Source organism: Atractosteus spatula, chromosome 2 (assembly GCF_055471065.1).
Source record: "Atractosteus spatula isolate fAtrSpa1 chromosome 2, fAtrSpa1.hap1, whole genome shotgun sequence".
Taxonomy (NCBI): Eukaryota; Metazoa; Chordata; class Actinopteri; order Semionotiformes; family Lepisosteidae; genus Atractosteus; species Atractosteus spatula.
In genome coordinates, this window is record NC_142707.1 from 76,202,768 (window position 1) to 76,223,022 (window position 20,255).

The 20,255-nt window shown below is 37.4% G+C and overlaps 1 protein-coding gene across 1 annotated transcript in view; it reads right to left on the minus strand.

Moving 5' to 3' along the window:
* Positions 1–9,388, minus strand: part of pkib (protein kinase (cAMP-dependent, catalytic) inhibitor beta) — a 35,741-nt gene extending 26,353 nt beyond the window's left edge. The window contains exon 1 of the mRNA XM_088929252.1: positions 9,265–9,388. The gene's annotated coding sequence lies outside the window, so the exon portion shown is untranslated. The remainder of the gene's footprint in view (positions 1–9,264) is intronic.
* Positions 9,389–20,255: the final 10,867 nt, after the last annotated feature.

A 20,255-nucleotide genomic window follows, 5' to 3' on the forward strand; every position in this document is an offset into this window, starting at 1 on the left:
CCTAAGGTTAAAGGCTATCAAGGTAAAAGAATTGAAACTTCTTAGTCTTTAACATTGACGACCATGGGGGGACTTGATTTATATTCAAAATCATCAAAGTCAAACCAGTGGATCATTTTAAAAGCAGCATCCATCCGTTTTCTAACTGCTTTATCCAGCACAGGATCATGGGGGAGCCAGAGCCTGTCCTGGCAAGCAGTGGCCGCAAGGCGGGGTACACCCTGGGCGGGACACCAGTCCATCGCAGGGCAGACGCACAGACACACACACTCACATCAGAACTCACTTATCCTACCAGCATGTCTTTGGACTGTAAGAGGAAAGCCACACGGACACGCCATGAAGATATCACCCCAGGTCCAGAACTGAACCCTGACCACTGCTCCACCACGCCACCCTTCAGGTGCAACAGTGAAACACAAACTACAGGACACAAGAGGGAACTGGGGGAAGCGGGTTAAATGCTGAGAACAGGTGGTTATGGGAATCGAAAGGCTGTTGAACGAGGTGCCAGGTCTTGTTGTCAAAGCTGCTCTGCAGGCATTCTTGCAGAAATATGGGATGAAAGAAAGCTGTCAAAACACTGCCAACTCAGGAGTGGCCAAGACATGTTAACACATGTCCAACAGTCTGGTTAGAATATTAGGAACACAAAAAGTGAAAAAGAACTGTTTTTATTCTCTTCTATAGCTCCCTAAGTTACAATGAAATAACTGGATGAATATCCATACAAGCAAGCAAGAAGTAAATACTTTCTTAACATTTCTGTTGAATCCAACATTTCTAAGTATATATTATGGCTTTCTTATTACAGTATGTATAGTTTTGTTTTTTGTATCTCCTTACATACAATGTTACTGCATGTTAAATGCTTGTAATCTGATTTATACACAATTCTTCCATCTAATCATGCCGATATTGCAGTCTGTTTAAGTACTAGCATTCAACTTGGTACACTGCCCATGGCAATGGACTGTCCTACTCTCAGAAACCCCTATTACTTATGTTCTTAATGCATGAAGACCTCAGCAGGCTCTAGGACTGTAGATCTTTCATAAATTGTTTCTCTTGCTTCTAGAAATACTGCATATCTCTCAAACTAATAAAGAACCAGACACATTATACATTATTTACACTCAAGATATAAGTTTTGCTTGCATTGTAAAAGAAAAATTAATAGCAAATTATTTTGACCTAAAGAGCTTTTGTAACTACAAGATTAGACAAGACTGCTCAGAACAAATAAAGTAGAATCTTTTTAAAAACATACTGAATGCAACAATAGCTACAGTATGTTGAATTCAATAACCCAGCTCCAAACCTAGAGGACTTTTCAAGAAAGGGGTAAAAATTGTAAATAAAATTGAGGTACACTTTATTGTTACATAAATTCAATCAAAATGCTTATCTGAAATATCAGTTACGCTGAATATCAGAAGGATGAAAAAATCTGTTGTTTTTTCAAGAACCTCAGAATATTTGTTACTAATGAATGTAATGAAAAACAGGCCTCTTAATTGTGACTTACACTGTATAGTGCTTACATGGTGACACGGAATCTGGGAATCTGGGGAGATTATTGTTGTGCTATTGTGCTCAAGGGCAAGCATGAACATTTCTGCAGGGACCATAAATGTTACATCAATGGATTAAGTGTGGTATACAGTAGGTCATATATATACTGTATATATATATTTCATATTAATATTTAATACAATTTTTAAACAAATGAATCAACTGTATTTCTAATTTTCAATATTTATGAGGTTAATATCACCATAATTGAGGAAAACTCTCCCGAAGGATTAACAACTCTCCTTTCTGCTAACTATGTGATAATCAATCTATTATTGAAGAACAAAACAAATACTCTGTATGCAAACACCATTCCTGGAGCTCCTCCACATACTGAAGACCTATTGAATCCACTTAAATACCATTTACTATGAATATACTGAAATGTAATTATCTTTCCCTGTCGGCATTTAACCCTTCATATCTCTACAGTTAATGGACATTTTAAACTTTCACCCTTTTTCTACAATAAGCACACACATCATGAGGAAATCACAGAGAAAATTACAGTTGTATGCTGCATTTTCTCAGTCACTGAATACCACACTAACATAATCCACACAAGCACAATAGATGTCTTGTAATAAACTGTACAGGACAGGTCTTGCTACCTAAGAGGATTTACTGCAGGTAATATTGTTATGTAACAGGTCTATATTTGTATTCTTAGCTTCCAAGATTAGACAATTTTCAGAAAAAAAGGTAATTGAATTATAAAACATTGCATTTATCCTTTGATAGGCTTTTGACAATGTTAAAAACCATTAACTCAGGTATTCTGTGTGAATTTGAGGTATTATCTATCCTTGTAAATAAGAGGTTCTAATAGATTTAATGCATTCTTGTTACTCACTTACAAATCATTAACCTTATTACAGCAAAATGTACACAAAGTTAGTCAAGGGAAACTATGTTCATGCTCACCGGAATAATGTTAAGTGCTGATCAGGACATCACAAAAAGTATATTAAAACCTTACCCATAAAATTGTGGCTTAGCCTTGTGACTCAATAACAAAACAAGCACGTCACAACTTTAAATTAAAAAACAAATTCATTCAGGACAAAGAACAGGAAAAAACACTGGGTTACTTTGTGATGTTCTTCAGGATATACTGTACAGTGAAAACTCAAACCTCTTTGTCTTTGTGTTGGTTTGAAGGAATATAAATGAAAAAAAAGCAATTTATACCAAGTGCCTAAAATGATTCATTTTGGAAGCAAGGTACAATTATATTTTGAAGGTATACTTTCACATTACTTCAAATGATGAAACAGCAATAATAATTGTTATGAACATGCACAAATGTCCAGAGTTACTGTGTGCTATTACAGGATAAAAAATAATTAAAGTGCAACTCAACCATTCAACTCATTGAACGAAATGTATGTGATGTTGTTTAGCAGGAGTGAAACAAAACTCTCTTCAAACAGTCTAATTATTATAATTATTATCCCTTTGACTACGATCCAAAAACTAAAAAAATAGTAAAACACTCTAAATGCAACAAAACCTACAAGAGTTTTGTACCTGTCAGAAGACCGGGATTCAAGCCAATGTTCCACAGACTATCCTCTGCTTTTGCTGTCCCAAGCTTTTGCTGTTTCTTACCTCATGTCTGTGGCTGAACCTAAGAAGAGGTTTAGTTTATTCACCTCAAATATGGTTGAGTATACTGATTTGATGTCATGTCCATAATGAAATTGTAATGGCAATGACACTGAAACATGCATTTTGTCATTCTAATTATGTCATTGTGTTACAAAGTGCACCAAGGAAAACTGAATATTTATAATCAGAACCCAAGCTTAGCTGTCCATATATTTCAAGTTGTTTCTGCATAGCTCTACTTCTTATTCAGACTCTGGCTCTTTCTGGCTTAAATCATCCAAGCGGACTAAGTGTTCTTTTAACCCTGCAGGTCACTGTCCACTTCTAGCTCTTCAAATAACAGCTGCCTCGTTTTTAGAATATGGTGCACTTGTCAGGTTCAGAAAACTGTGTTCACCACTTTATGTTTATGGCTTTCACAATAAGGAAGAAAGCAGAAAAGCAGGAAGCTGATATACTGTACAGTGCAATACAATCTGGTCATGCAGATCTTGATAATGGATGCAAGTACACATCAAATTTTTAGAAGGTAAATTTGATACAATTCATTACAAAATATACCTCATCACCTTAATTCTTAATTTTTTTTGTTTGGCCAAAAACAGCAGCTTTGTGTTTTTATTGTGCCACATGCTTTCCTTATATGCGACCTCCTATCTGTATGTGAGGAAACAGACAAAGGAGAACATTCGTTCTTTAATACGGTTTTCATTCAATTGATATCATGATTAAAAGAAACTATGGCCAACAATTCCATCTGTCTCCATAGATTCGCTGGATGTGGAGGCTAGGTTTTGCTTTCTAAAGAAATTTCTATCCCCCCCTCCCCCCAGCATAGCCAGCTGGTCAGTACATAGATTGATAATCATCAGGCTTGTCACCCAGCACAGGCTCAAAGTTAACCAAAACTTAAACATGAAAGAACTTCATAATTTTAACATTGTGACATTCCCAACCATTATATTACAAAAAAAAATTGAGCTTAAGAAGCACTCAGTAGAAGACACTTCTGTGGAATAGTTATAGTGGAATAGTTGAGATAATAGCATCCTGAAAAAAACTTCTAAACCGCAGTAATTCTGTAATTACGAATCATCCCACATTCACAAACAAGTTGATAAAACATTGTTTTTAAACTGGCATTGTCTTTCTACTTGTCGAAGCTGCACTGGAAAAAAAACCTCTTCTCTTTCCTCCTTTGTTTCAGTGTGTGTTTCACTCCTTCATCTCCACTGCTGTGATGGACTCTTGTCTTGTCCGTTGGTTCTGTTTATCGTGTTCACTATTCTCATATGTCATCATCTTGGTTTCGCTGGCTAAAGAGGCAGTGCATTACACTCTAAAGTACAAGGCCATGACACACTGATATTAACACTTCTCGTCCATAATAACATTAATAAATCACCTCATTGCACTTATTTTTTATTTTTATTTTCAAAGCAGATGTCTCTTTCTGAATTAGGAATAGGTTTGTCTTTTCTAACCTGCACAGCTGAATGCTGAAGAATTTTTAAATTCTACATCATTCCTAAAAAGCAGGATTAAAGCAATATGTGGTAATGCTTATGAAGCTCAAATCCTGACATCAATGATCAGCTTTTCTGCATTTTAATTTAGACAACATCCACTGGACAAAGCTGTACTGAGAGATATTTAGGAAGCGAGAGAATTCACAGTAGTCCTAGAAAACACACAGCATCAGTAGTAGTCTGCACCATTACGGTTAATCCCATAAATTCCAGGTACAGAAGTAAACCTTCAGAAACATATTTCACAATCCAGGTACTTATTCTCTATTATACTGTAGCTGTATTTCTCTCCATCAGAGCAATCCTGCAAATGAATACAATCAGATTAGGTTAAATCTCTTTCTGCATCCAACTTCACAAAATGTTTTTTTATCAGTAGTTAGACCCACCAGCAAAAGACTTACAACAACCTAAGGATTATCCTTAAGTAGGAACAGACAAGAAAATTAGCCACATACACCCAAATGTGTGCCATCTCAGCGTACTCTTAAGATGGGTAAACTGATGTCATGGTGCTAGGGTCAGGGGTAAACTAACTGAACACGGCTGAAATGGGTTAGGCTAAGTGAAGACTTTAGAAGAGAGACTGAACCCAGTTCAGTTTATTTGTCACGTACAAGTGCAATGTGTCACAGTTGTCATCCCTCCTCTAGAGGGCACTCCTACCTTTTTCGTATTGATTTTAGCTTAGTTCTGCCAGCTGTGTTTTCTCCCTTTTTTGTTATATAAACCCAGCGTCTCCGTAGTTCTGGGCTCAGCAATGGAAGACGGACATCTGAAGGTCCACTTATTCCCAGGCCTGGAGTAGCCTGAGGGCCCAGGCCTTCACCCCGGCATCCTGCCCTACTGAGTCCGGGGCTCGGTGCGCCTAGTCCCATCGTGTTTTTATCTTCTGTGTTCCTGGTCCTAGTTCCCCGTTCCCTGGTTTTTAACTGTCCTCGTCTTGGATGGATCTCCTGGCTTTTGGATTTCGGACTGCGCCCTGACTTCCCTTTTTGGACTTCCCTGGACTTGTTTGCCTGCACTTTTCCCCCCTAACCCGGCTGTGTGTTCCCCTGATGTCTCCAGACACTTCCGGAGTATACCGTCATGCATAGGGTCTCTATTGCACACTCCACGGGAGTCTGACCCAGCTCCCGCGACACAATGTCATGCTTATTTGCACGTGTGCCCCATTACAAAGATGTTAAGAAAACACCAAACCTAAACACAGAATAGCAGCAGCAAGAACAACAAAGTTAAATAACGTACAACTTAAATAAAAGTCAGCACAAGCATTGTGAAAAAAAACCTCAGCATGAGTCAATGGTAGAGGTAGTATTCAATAATCTGACAGCCCGCGGGAAGAAGCTCTGAATCTGGAGGTAAGTGCTTTACAGTCTTTCATTTTACTCCAATTATGATCCATTTGAACTTTTTTAAAATGCTCCATTTTTTTCTGGTAAAATTCCCCCCAAGACATTGTTACATATTTTACTAAGGGCATACCTAATCAAAAAGTGTTAATTAAAATCCCAATGTATTCAAGAAGATTTATAATGTCTGCTACCTATACATTTTGATAACTCTGATACTTCAGAACATTTAGAAATAGTGGGGAGGAGTTAAGTAGATACAGAAAATACTGAGGATACAGGATTTTCAGTAATTAAAATAAATGATTATAACCCCCAAATTTCAGAAAGATATGCCAAGTACAGTATATATCAGAGCACTTTGTGTGGTTAGAGACACCTGAGTTCTATGTTCTCTAGCACAGCTAGAGAGTAATGTTGTTTACAAACAAGGCTTGTCAGACACCTACGTCCTCACCAACTAGAAAAACCTACTGTAGACTGCTAACCCAGTACTCAGAAATCCTATAACATCCCTATACATAAATCCAAATGCTCCCAAAGTGAATGGGACCCTATTCTAAAAATACATCTACTAATCAAGAGAGAATGCTTGTAGCCTGGGGATTCCTTATAAAGGAAATCAGAGTTTCTTAAATGAACAGAACGGCAACTCCTCAGCTTTCAACACAACAGCCACCTCTGTGACTGGCTGAATAACTGTGAGTTTGCAATGCTGAGAGCGTGAGCCACACCCCTCTTCCCTTCGATTGTGCTGGTACTTTAGCTGAAAAATGGCTGGTGAGTTCTGACAAGAGCACAACTCACAGGAAGTCATGTGCATGTTAATTCATTGGCAATTAGAAGTTGAGGAGTAAAGAATATTGTAAAAACATATAGCCAGATCGGAATGTATTTCATGAGTACATCGCTTTGATAATGGCAAAAAGTTAATAACTTCACTTAATTTAATTACCTTAGTTCTATAACATGAGCCAGATGTTTGGACAAGGTTTCTCTGATTTTGATAGTATTCAGTAATGATAACAGTTGGGCTAGAGACCTAAGACATTTCAGAGAGTATATCATATAAAACAGCATATCCAGCTGGGTGTCAGGAGCTACAGGTCTACAGGGGCAAAGTGGTTGCACTGTGTCTAAGGATCTGCACCTATGGCTGGAAGGTTGCTGGTTCAAATCCTGTGGCTGGAGGAGGAATCCTACTCTACTGGGCCCCTGAGCAAGACCCTTAACCCCAGCTGCTCCAGGGGTGCCGTATAAATGTCTGACCCTGCGCTCTGACCCCAAGCTTCTCTCTGTGCCTGTGTGTCTCCCGGAGAGCAAGCTGGGGTATGTGAAAGACAAATTCCTAATGCAAGAAATTGTATATGGCTAATAAAATTATCTTATCTTACAGTATGTTGCAATGTATAATATAGTCACTGGCTGTAATGCAAAAAAAGCAGATTCATAAGTTATCTTTTACTCCTCTTTCATCTTATTATCCAGTAACCACTGTGATTTTCCTAATCTAAAAAGCATTTTAAAATATTACCAAACTATCTGACTTTACATGTGATGATCAGTAAACTACCAATCGGACAGCCTTACTAAGACTGAGGATTACCGGCTGATCAGAGTAGATCAAGAATAATGCAACAGAAATAGAACTCATGCACCTCAGGATAAAAACATCTTACACACAGAGCGACTCCTTTTGTCACACTCACAGTTCTAAATCCATTTAATTGATTTTACATTACATTTACATATCATTACACCTTATATCACTATTAATAATATTATTACCTCTTATGTTTTTAGGATAACAGTATTCTGCACAGAATTAACACATTTCATGGTGGCTTAGTTTTGAAAATATCTTCAAGTAGCAGATTAATTTTTGGAGCAGTTCAAATGGTGCAGCAAAACTTCAAGTTATAAAATCCACTTTACTCTTGAAAGGCAGCCTTTTCCCACACATTTATCTGTATTTGCATAACCCAAGCAAATAATCCCAGAGCCCAAGAACATCTCTTGACATAAAGGATAATAATAGAGCTATTGCATCTAGTTGAACACATAACAACCTCAATGCAATGAAATGTTCACCAGGGAAACCACCAAAACTCCTATGTCAAATTAAAATAAATGCATCGAGATATTGGGACTTCTGTGCAATTATAGTAATGTTTATCAAAGCAGTGTCTTAGGTGGTGTTGAACACTATCGTGGTAACAATAAAAAAGTAAATATTTTCGGCCAAAATAATTAAGAAGCTATAAAATTAATGAGCAATAATCTAAAAAAATATTCACTATAATTTTAATCAAATGCAGTCTATGTGTGGTATGAAATCTAAAGCAACATTTTAATGTAAATACCTTATTAGTTTAAGATTATGAATTCTTTGGAGTAAAATTACAAAGAGCCCTTGAACTTCACGTACTGTATATTCTACTTAAATAGTACTTTCCAATACACCTCCAATCTCGCATTAAATAACATTTCTTATAGAGTTAATATACTGATATTCAATGGTCAATGACGATTACTAGCGACATACATAACATAAAAACTAGAATTATAACGAAGCCCATTACTATTGTACTTTATTTTACATAGATTAAAGACAATAATTTGAAAAAAATAAAGAATTTTCTCCAGGATCCGTACTTAAGTAAACTAATATGAAGGCTGCAAACTGATTCTATACATCATGTTACACATCATTTATTTAATGCTAATGTTCTTACAATTTTATAGATCTTACAATTAAAAAATACCGTTCTTTGAGAATAGTCCCTCCTAACGAACTATCGTTATCGCTGCATATACCGTAACAGACGCGTATTCCTCTATTTGTCAGTTTCAAAGGTAAGTGACAAAGCCCTTCAGATCTTGTTAAAACCATGCATCACACAGCGTATCGCGCCTTTCCTGTTATTACCTTGTGTCCCTCCTCAATGTCCAGTAAAACAAATGTAGAATAAACAACAGACCAACTAGCTGGATAGCGTAAGGTTTGAGATCAGAGAGCATTGTGCATTAACTGTAACATGCGGTCCTAAAGGCTGGGGATGACACTTGTTTCGGAGTAGTTATCCTAAAAAATACACAATGCGACTAAAAAGCATCTGGCAGCTTTAACCGGTCATGAGGACCACCGGCAGATGCCAAAGGGACAGAGCCTGTATTTATTCCTTGACACTTACCAGGTAGGCGGGCGTGAGAGCAGAACCGGTTTCCACTTAAGCCCCGAAGAAGTGTGGGCTATCCATGAGCAGCAGCACGTCGCTCGCCGGCTAGCGTCCTCCTCTGCTCGCCTTCAATAAGCCCACACCGATCATTACTGCCCTGGTACAATGACATCATGCGGGCATGTTCCATGCGCAGGAGAGGGAAGAAGCGAGACTGGGGGTACTTCTCGCTCTGTGTCGGCACTGTCTGTAAGGAATCATCTGTATCAACGACGCTGAACACTGCATTCCGTTTAACATCACGTCGTGTCACCGCAGTGTCGCTTTCTCTCTCTCTTTTTTGGCTGTTACCAGAGCGCAATCGTAGCAGTCCGTGAGCTCACACATATTAGTACAGTCGGTTTTTTACAGGCAATGTTGGGGGTGGGCGATACAAAAGACTGTTCAGAAATTGCTTTGCACACGTCATATTTTAATAAAAGGATCCAAGTTTACCGATTCGTGGCAAGAGGATGTATTGTGTATACTGTGCATCCACACAGGACACGCACACAAACCAAGCACGCACAGTTAAGCTGGCCAGCTTGTGTTTGGAAAGGGAGCATCAGAACAAGGCGTCCGAGAGCACACTGAGCGAATCCCAGTCCGCAAGCCAGCACCAGGCTCGGCAGCAGGGGAGCGGCAGGGGGTACCTGCTGTAGCGCCAGTCGGGCACGCAAGTTTGGTTGAATTACTGCTCAAAACTAGCAGTTCGGTTAACTAGTATTACATTCTTGAATTGCATAGCGTATTACAAAGAAGCGATAACTCGTGTTCACTTTTATATTGTACGGTCAAAGCGCCCGAATTAGTCGTTCTGCTGTTTGAAAAAGTTCAAGTAGGGAGCTGCGTCAGCGTACGTAGGCTGCAAAACCAGGTACAGGTTTATTCCCTGCGGAAAGACAGAAGGCTCACATCTGAGGAAGGCTCCATAGCTGAAGTGTGGTCTCTTTTCTTTTCCTTTCAGCATGGAATAAACCTTCACCTGTTCTGCTTTTTGTGCTGTTAATTAAAGGAGCTTCACGCAAGGTGATTGTTTTCAGGTGTCACTGGGCTTGTCTTGGCACGTACAGTACGAGCCTTTCGCCGCTTTTCACTGATTGATTCGAGCATCTCATCTCATCCGGTCGTTTCTTCTAAGCGGGGTAGCGGCAAGTAAGTTTCTACAAAAAAAATGTGTCTGAAAGCATTTCCCTTTCGTTTCGCCTTAGTTTTAAATGTCCCGAGACAACTGTGGTTGCAGGGTAATTCTCTGCTGATGCATCCTTTATTTTTAAAAAACAGTACTTGAATTTAAACTATTTAAAATAAGGCTAAATGTGAATGGAAAAATCAGGGAAACCGAAATCATTATTTGTTGTTGTTGTTGTTGCAACCCTGGAAGTGATATTACATATGAAATGACCTGAGGTTTATTAGAAAACGTCTTTGCAAAAGGGGAGTACTCAATCGATTCAGGAGCAAACTCACATGTTCCTGAAGACAAGAGCACTCTTGGATGGTGCACTTGTCAACATTTACCAAATGATCAAGTAAAGGTTTATTCCATGCTGAAAAGAGAAGAAAAAAAACACAACGTTTCGGCTGTTGAACCTTCTTCTAAAGAAGGCTCCACAGTCGAAACGTTGCGTTTCCTTTCTTCTCTTTTCAGCATGGAATAAACCCTTACTTGTTCCTTTGCAGCCTATGCATGCTGACTATGCAAACTACTTTTACCAAATGATGTCCAATGAAGACCTACAGTAGATGTGTTTATCCACCTATGAAAAACGTTCTGGCAACTCACTCCTGTGCTATATCACATGATAGTAAGAAATATATACATTTCTAAAATGCAAATAAGCGCTGATTAATGTGAGAAACCAATAAACCTTCTCTAAAGAAAAAAATACACCAGAGAGCCAAGGGAAAGGTAACTTTCAGTGTGATATTGACCCTGAACAAAAAGATTAAGCACATGTAAACAATAAAACTTTAAGGGACAAAGTTACATATCGAAGCTGTTATTTCTATCAACTCTTGCCAATAACTCCTCTTATATGCTCTGGCACAAGAGTGAAAAGAAGATCGGAATTGCAAGAAATGTTTTCAGGGATGTGAGAGGGAGTGTGTGGATAGAAAGAGAAACACTACACAAATAATTATTTCCATTTCAACCGAAGAAGCAAGGGGAACGCCTCTGGATTTGCATTTTCTTTTAAGAAGATTAATGCATTTTCAGAGTAAATAATTGGTTTGCCATTTCTTTCTGTCATACTGTATGTGTTTGCCCAGAAGTATCAATTATGATAAATGAACTATATTAGTACCATTTGCAGGGTTTTTAACTTATATGAGTCAGGATATTGCTTGCCACTTTAGAATAAAATGATTGGATGGAATAATCTCTGGAGATGGCTAGACATTTTAAAAATCATGCCTTTCAGAATTCATATTAGTATTCAGAGGCACATGTTCTCTTTCCTTTTAAATTGTGTCTCAGAGACGCTTGTGTAATACTCACTGGATGCCAGTTGAACACTTATTGCATGCTTTTATACATTTAATGGAAAACTTTGAATATAAAGATCTCCTCAACTTTTCTATAACCTCCTATACAGTATATGCATCCATTATATACTAAGCATATTCTTAGCACAAGTATGTTAAAGCAAACCCTAAATTAAGCTTGTTGTTAAGTAATTCCTTCACACCATTTGCAAAAACCTCTTTGATCACCAAATTGAAGAGAATCAGGATTAATGTTTTGAAAATGTGTAAACTGAATCATCTCACGCTTTATAAATGACTATGCTTGACTCTGGGTGAGGCATCGTACTGTTTTACTTATCTACAAACGGGTTGCTTCCCCCTGTTATAAATACACCTTCACGACATCTGCCAGGCACAAAACATGTTCTGTATATAGTCTTGCTTGGTCAAATACACTAGAAATAATAACAATTGCAATATAATTGTAGTATTAATAAATTAAGATGACAAATGAAAGGGAGCATACAGTACTTTAATTTAGATTAAATTTGCACTATGTATAGTATTCAAAATATACATAAAGAATGCAGAGGAGTCTAGAATTAAATATTTGGTTTAAGTAAAGGTCAGTATCCAGTTGTATCCATTGTCTGAGAGCCGCTGGTTCCTGGTAATTACTGCAGCAGCCCAGAGAGAATCCAAACAGGACACCAGTCCACTTCAAGGCACACACACTAAGGGAGAGCTTAGAGGCACCAATAAACTGACACAGCATGTGCTTGCTGTAAGGGTTCTTGGGGTTTCTGCCCTTGAGCTCCTGCCCTGCCAGTTCATCTCTCACTGCCTGGGCACGAACCCGGGTCTCCGGTGTCACGCAACAGGGAACTTGCTGGCTGAGCTTAAGGAGAACTCCCCCAGCCCGGGCGGCTGACATCCCTGTTATATGCAAGGAATTATTCGTTACATAGGCAAAAAAACAGAACAGCTGTCAAAGACTCACAGGAACATGGGGGGAACGTGCAAACTCCTCCAGAGAGAAGGCATTCCAGCCTGGAAGCGAAGATGTAATCTTCAGTCAGGGCTTAGAGGAAGCAGCAATATATGCCAGGCCACTGTGCATCTCCAGTAGCCAATTCTTATATTAGACAGAAATACAAATCAGCTCTACTGTACAAGGGGTTTCAGTGTAGTGGTGAATACAGCATGCTGTACTCCACAAGGAAAGGTTTGAGTGAAGCAGCAGATACAGTGGATATCAAAGGTCTAGACACCCTTGTTGAAATTCCAGCTTTTTGTTGACATATAGGCTGAAATCAAGACAAATCATGTCAGACCTTTTTCACCTTTAATAAGATCTTGTAACAAACATTTGATCCATTTCTTTTTCACTTAAATAATGTTAATTAATTAACAATTCCGAATGTATAGATCAGGCTTTACTGTAGTATGTCATTATTATAGCCCCTTTAATGGAATTGGACAACAAAGTGTTCAAAACCTTTTTTTTAAAGTTTTATTACACTTTCATCTTTTCCATGTTTCTTTAGTTTCTGAATAGTAAACAATTAAATACAATAATTTACAATGAAATGTAAGAAGCCTAGGTTATAGACAGAGCTTATCCAAATATTATAATGTTTTAAAACCTGTCAGTATCATTTACTACAATATCGGACAAAGATTAAGCTTTTCAATTTTCTAGTTTCAAACAACTCATCCATCCCATGCCTACATCATGGTTACTGTATGTTTGTGATATGTTGCTGTCACTGATTTTCTAGAAGGAAAATACGTTTTGTGCTCTGGTGCTATATGTTCCTCCAGCTTGAAAACAAGTTGCTGTAAAACAATAAGTGAAGAAACTTATAGATCAAAATGTCCTTAGTAATTGTAAAGATTTTTATACCTCTTTTAAGGTTTTATTGCCATCACTGTCACTGTGCCACAGGACAGTACACTGCATTTTTGTGTATATTGGTCCCTTTTCCTGTTTACTATATTATAGATTTACTATGAACTTAATGTTAAACATGTTGTTGGATATAATTTCTATGCTGACTATGGTCAACATGACCTAATGTCTTACTAAGATGCACCAAAGGCCATATTGTAGATTATGTATGCTTAAATCATGCTACCTGGACCTTAACATAGAGTGGATCTGAAGTTAAAGTTGTATAAACCAGAGGTTATATTATTTTGTTCTTAGCATAGTCTGATGAGTGTGACTTCATAATCCTGAATTTACTAATGCTTTAGTCAGAAATGTTGGTGTACTTTTCTTACACTGTTTGAACCTTATATTTGAAGTTCAAATAAACCATCCTTTTTCAATTCCATACTTTTTTATCTACATTTAGAATCATCATTACTCTTACAGTACACACCAGTAAGCTTACCTGATTAGGAAAACATAATATCCTAGTTCTCAACTAAGAACCCGAGAACGCACACAGGGGAGAGGAGGACAAAGTGCAGGCGGATTCCTCCCACCCGTCCACCTTCCATCCATCCATCCTTTAACACATCTCAGTGAGCTGGAGAGACGTGGCCCGTCCCTTACAGACAGCACTGCATGTCTTGAACAGCTCAGCAGTCTGCAGACTTTCCCTCTGTTGCAATTACTACATGTGAGGTATCAATTAGTAAAAACTGTTGTGCTGTGGTGTGGTTCCTCCAGCCTTAAAACAGGGTGCTGCTTGTCACCTGTAAATATAGGGTGCGTTATAAGATCTTACTGTTAACAAACATTTACATACATTTGTTCCAGTGTACGTGAGGGACATTCGCACAAGAATACTCTCTCTTTTCGGGTTGAGCAGATGTTTGTTGTGTGTGTCAGTGCTCAAAATACTGGCTACAAACTGGATTTTATTTTCTCTAGAGACTGTTTTTGCCTTTCACTCTTAGTTTTTCACCTTCTCTACACTCTTTCACTTTGAGCCATATAGGTCCTTCTGTCTAAAATCAAGGTGTTTTGGCGTGACCATGGCACATTTTCCTGAAATATGTTCTATGGAGGTTGAATTTAAGGCAAAGATTCAACACATGGAATAGTTTTTGAACTTCCTGTTCTTTATGAATGCTGCCTAACAACCTCTCTAGGAATTATTATTTTTGTCTCTTGTGTCTTACCCAGTGATTACAAGCCTCGTAACCCAGAGACAGCTCGGCAAATACCTTCTTATACTTTGTTGACTCCTCTCTCTCCTCTAGTGGACTGTAGCAGATTTTGTGGAAATCTGTGTGTGTCTTTAAAAAAAAAAGAAAATGTTTTCTTCTATTTTCAAGCTTGACTTTTCTGTCACAGAAGGAATTTAATCTTTTCTCTGAAATGACTTTCTTTGTCCTCCTGATAACAAATGATAGAACTTTCAATTATAGAAAAAAATGACTTGAGAATGCAACAGCTTCTCCTCCAGTTAATAGGAATAGGAGGAGTATAAAAATAGAAGGTTCCCAGAAATAACCTTGCTGTGACTGTGAGGCATCTTAGCTGTTATCATTCATGTCGATCTCTGTGTTTTCTGATCCGTGCATTTTGTGTAAATGAATTAAACAGAATCCTTGCTGAAGGCTCTGCCTGTCTTTATTATTTTTCTTTAATGCTGAGGACCAGAAGACAGTGCTTTCTTCAGGGTTGTGTAAGAAGGGGTCAGCTGAATGCTATGGGGCTTGATAAGCGAGTATGAAATGGTACTGTATATGGAGAGAAATGTTGAACATTTGTGTGTGCAGTTGTTGTTGTGTTTGTTCCATTAAGTGTAAAGAACAATTCTGCAGCAAATCTGTGTCAGAAGTGTCACAACTTAGGCTACATAACAAGCTGATTGACCAAACATGTCAAGGGGACATCTGATAAAACAAATGACACCAACATGCAGTATTTGCATTTTCTTTCTGTTATTTTTACTCTTAGACAAAAACAAATCACAGCTTGCTGAATTGTATTAAATATAGAACAAGATAAGTAAGTATATTTCTTTGGTTATGTATTTGGTACATATTTGGAATCATAGGTAAAAGGTAGGGGTCATTAAAAATAATATTTCATAGAACATTGTTCCATTAGAACTTCATATTTTAAACATGGGCTAAGATTATATTAAATATTAATTTATGTTAAATATTAATTGATTGTACAAATTGCAGTTGCAGTAATGCAGTTAATTGGTGTGCATATCAAATTGGTTATACAGTATTTCTTTTTTTTCTCACTCATTTGATTTTCTGCCTATTTGTTCACGTGAGTGCAACAATATTGTTACAGGGTAAACATCAAATCAGCTTTAGAATTAAACACATTGGAAAGAAAATACCAGTACATGTATTGCCTTTGACTCATACGGTTTTTGATTAACAGTTATCAGCCACTGGATGTCTAATATCTTGTTCAGTGGACAATGTTAGGGGCATCTGAACTGTAATGAACTGTGTGAATTTGGATAAAATGTTCTCTCAAATACCACTGATATTGCTTCTCTTTTCTGTCTTTGTATATTTTGAATCGCTAGGTGTAGTACCTAGATATTTCCATTAATTTACAACATTAGCCCAATATATTTTAGAAATTGAGTAGAAAGGATTTCTAGAAGATGAAAACTTCACAGGTGGCTTAGTGACTTAGTGACTTAGTGCTGCAGCGTTCTAATAATTCATTCACAATAGCTATAAAGCTAAAAGACTTTAAAAAATCAATTAAATAGGAAATGAAATTCTGATGCATCTCAACATGCCCTAACCCAGCTCAGAGGATAATAGTATAACAGAACGCCTACATAAATTATGGAAAACCCAAGTCAGTAAGAGTGTAATCCATTGCATGCCTTTAAACAATTTCAATATCAGTAATAGAACTTACATAATATCTTAAAATAATCCTGTGCAAGACACTGAGATGTTAGTTTAATTCTATTAAATAAGACATTATTCAGTCTCTTAGCTCTTAAATTCCAGCTTTGCAGACTTAATTGATATAATGTAAAACAAAAAGATTATACTGACTGCAGCTTGACTCTTATTCAGAAAACATTTTCTTATTGCTTATTCTATTTCGTATTATCAAATAATGCTGAACAGTCTTACAGTATCTTTGAAAGTAGATTAGTTTGATTTTGTAGTTTTGGAAGCTCTGACATTTTTCTATTCTCATCCCTAAAGATGGAAAGTCACAGTGCTCTGTTGGGCCCATGACATAGGCAAGCTCCAGAAGAGACAGAGCAGAACTCCAGTAACCTAATGCCCATCAATCACCAGCCGATGCTGCACTCTGCCCAGTGGTATTGACTTCTCTGCTGTAATCAATTACTCCTTACAGTACCTACACATTGTTTACACAGCTTGATGAACATTATCTGCAGTCTTCTGAAAACACACATTATTACCTCCCTGATTTTGTGATTTTTGTCATTTATTTATTTTGGTTAAATAGTGATTTAAAGATAAGAGGAAGGGCTCTTGTAGAAAGATCTCAGTCTTAGGCATCAGTTGAGTTCTGTTATGCTCTTAATTTTTTTATCACTTTAATCCAAAGCAACTTTAACATTTTCACCCATTTATACAGCTGGCTAGTTTACTGGAGCAATTTGTGCTGTTCAAGAGTCCAACAGCTGTACCCTACCTGGGTTTGAAACCATAATCTTCCAGTAACAAGTCCAGAACCCTGACCACAGATCCAGAGATAGTAAAAGAAGAACCACAATAACACAGTAACTGACATTTTTACAGCACTTTTCAACCTGAAAGGAAAGTATTTATATATAAGATGGGACAAACAATATCCACCACTGACGTACAGCCCCCACCAGGGTGATGTGCAGCGATTCTTGTTAAATGGCAGCTGCTCAGACAATCAGAAGGTGGTGAGGTAAGAAACTGTTTCACCAGCTGAATTAAGATCTAACTATAAGGAGGCCACATTGTGCATGTTACAGATCAATTGTTATTTTTTTAGAGTTTCTTTTCACATTACTCATCAAGTATGACATAAGTCTCTTGATTGGAAATTGACAATTATTGGTACCTTATATCCTTGACTTTTCTAGATTTTACTTAGCATTTTAAAGCCTCGACTCATTAATTATGTTAATTCATTACACCTGAACATCTGTTATGACCAGTTAGTGTGCAAAAGCTTCTTCTCTCAGATAGGTGCTGTGGTTAAATTTTTTTAGTTGTTTTTGTTCTAAACAGATCCGCAGTGCTAGGTAACATTTGTTGAATTCTGCTGGGCTCATAATATAACTTTGATAACATTCCCTAAGAACTAACATGAGTTACTAATGTTTTTCCACCACAGTGCCCACAGATCACTATTATTTTTTATGAGGGACAAAATGTAATGCCGTATTTGGAGAAATCTGGAAAACTCAGATGTGAGAATATTATATTCAGCTTTGATTTGATCAATAGCTTTTAAAACATCTTTTTAAAACAGACAAGGAAAATTCAAAATTGCCTTTCTGGTCCAGTCAAGAAGTCCTATATTTTTCATTTGCAATGGGAAATCAGGGTAGTGATTGCATGGGTGGCAAGCTACTGATTCCACCCAAAGAGCATCACGCTAACCCTATCGTTTTACTGGGCTGACCAATAATATAACTGACAGTCTGAAACTCCTTTATCTCCCTTCTCTTTTGGTTTTATTAATTGAGTAAATTTAACCCTGGGCATTTGGTTATTCCAAATAAATATACTGTAGATATAGTTGTATTTAATCCTGGGTGGCACGATGGTTAGTGTTGCTGCCTCACATCTTCATAGAGTTTGTGTGTTCTCCCTGTGTTCCTGTGAGTTTCCTCCAGGTGCTGCGGTTTCCTCCCACAATCCAAAGACATGCTGGGAGGTTAAGTGGCATCTGGGAAACCTGAGCCCGGTGTGAGTGTGTGTCTGTGTCTGCCATTGCAGTGTACCCTGCCTTGTGTCTGTTGCTTGCTGGGATAGGCCTCAGCTCCCCCCGCAAATCTGTATTGGATAAAAGTAGTAAGAAAATGAATGGATGTACTAAATTGTTTGAAGAAGGAAGAAGGTAGGTGGCAAGGAAGAGTCCGAGAAAGATAACTCAGGTGGGGGAGAATGTTCATTCTAACCATATTTATTCTACCAAAAAATGAGACTGGGAGAGAGTACCATGGAATTAAATCGTTCTTAACCTTTTTGATTAAAGGGAAGTAACACTTACTAAAGGTATAATATAGATAAGATCACTTTATTGGTCATATACAATTTCCTGCATTAGGAATTTGTCTTTTCACATACCCCAGTTTCCTCTCCATGAGACACACAGGCACAGAGACGGGGAGAGAGAAGTTTGGGGTCAGAGCACAGGGTCAGCCATTTATCCTCCACTAGCTGGAAGGGGATATGGATCTCATATTAGCACTTGGGGGAACTCTCATAGGTAATGGCATTGATCTGGATAGATTAATTTTGTAACCAGAGAGGTTACTACATTGTGAAACACATTCCAACACTGCTGGAACTGATCATTCTGGCTTAGTTATATTCAAGAGAACGCTATCAGCATGAAGGGAGCTTTTGGGTTATGATGTGGTTTTAAATGCTATCAAGAATGTCAACAATGACAAAGCTGTAGACTATATACTGTACCTAATGTGCATCTAATGTGTAATTTAGCTGTTAGGAAACAAAATGGCCATTTAACACAACACACTTTCGCTACTAACAAATTACACACAGCACTCAAATCATAGACAACATAATGATATACTGTATATATTGAACCTAGATATAAAAGATATAAAATGTCAGTGCACTCTGATTCATATGTGTCAGTTTGAGCTTTTATTAAGGGTTTTACTGATTTTGACTTACAGTATTCAGCCTTTCAGAAGCCCACAATATTTTTGGATAATCATACATCTCTTTGCTTTTGAGTGTACTGAATTCTCAAAAAGGTGTGTATTTGCATGGTGAGCGAGAGCAGTTGATCCGCTTTTATTTTTATATGACTACACTCAAGCATTTTCCAATAAACATTCTTAAAGTAAAAGGAATTCTTAAGAAGACTGCTTACTTTTAATTCTTGAGTCTTGCATTTTCTATGGCAATGATCTTTACAAAGTAGCTATCCAGGCACTCTCAATTTTCTCTGGGTGGCATACATCAAACTAAAATTGATTTAGTATTTAGAGGTTTTAAAGCTAAAATTGATCTTTTATCCCTTATCATGGTCATCATCTGATTCTAAAATTTACAAAGGTATTGTTACCAAATAATTAAATTTAAGCTTCATTCAATAATTCAAATAGTTTTACCTTGGTAAAAATAAGACTGCAAAATAGCAGTTATGAAATGGAAAAAAAACTAAATAAAAAGAAAAATGATACCTCCTAAAATTAAACAATGATCAATTCATTTTTTTCCCATCTGTTCCTACATATTTGCATATTATATTGAACTACAGAAGCAACTTGCAGAGTGCTTTATCTGATTAAACTGGGCACATGATAACATATACAATATGTTTTAGTTGG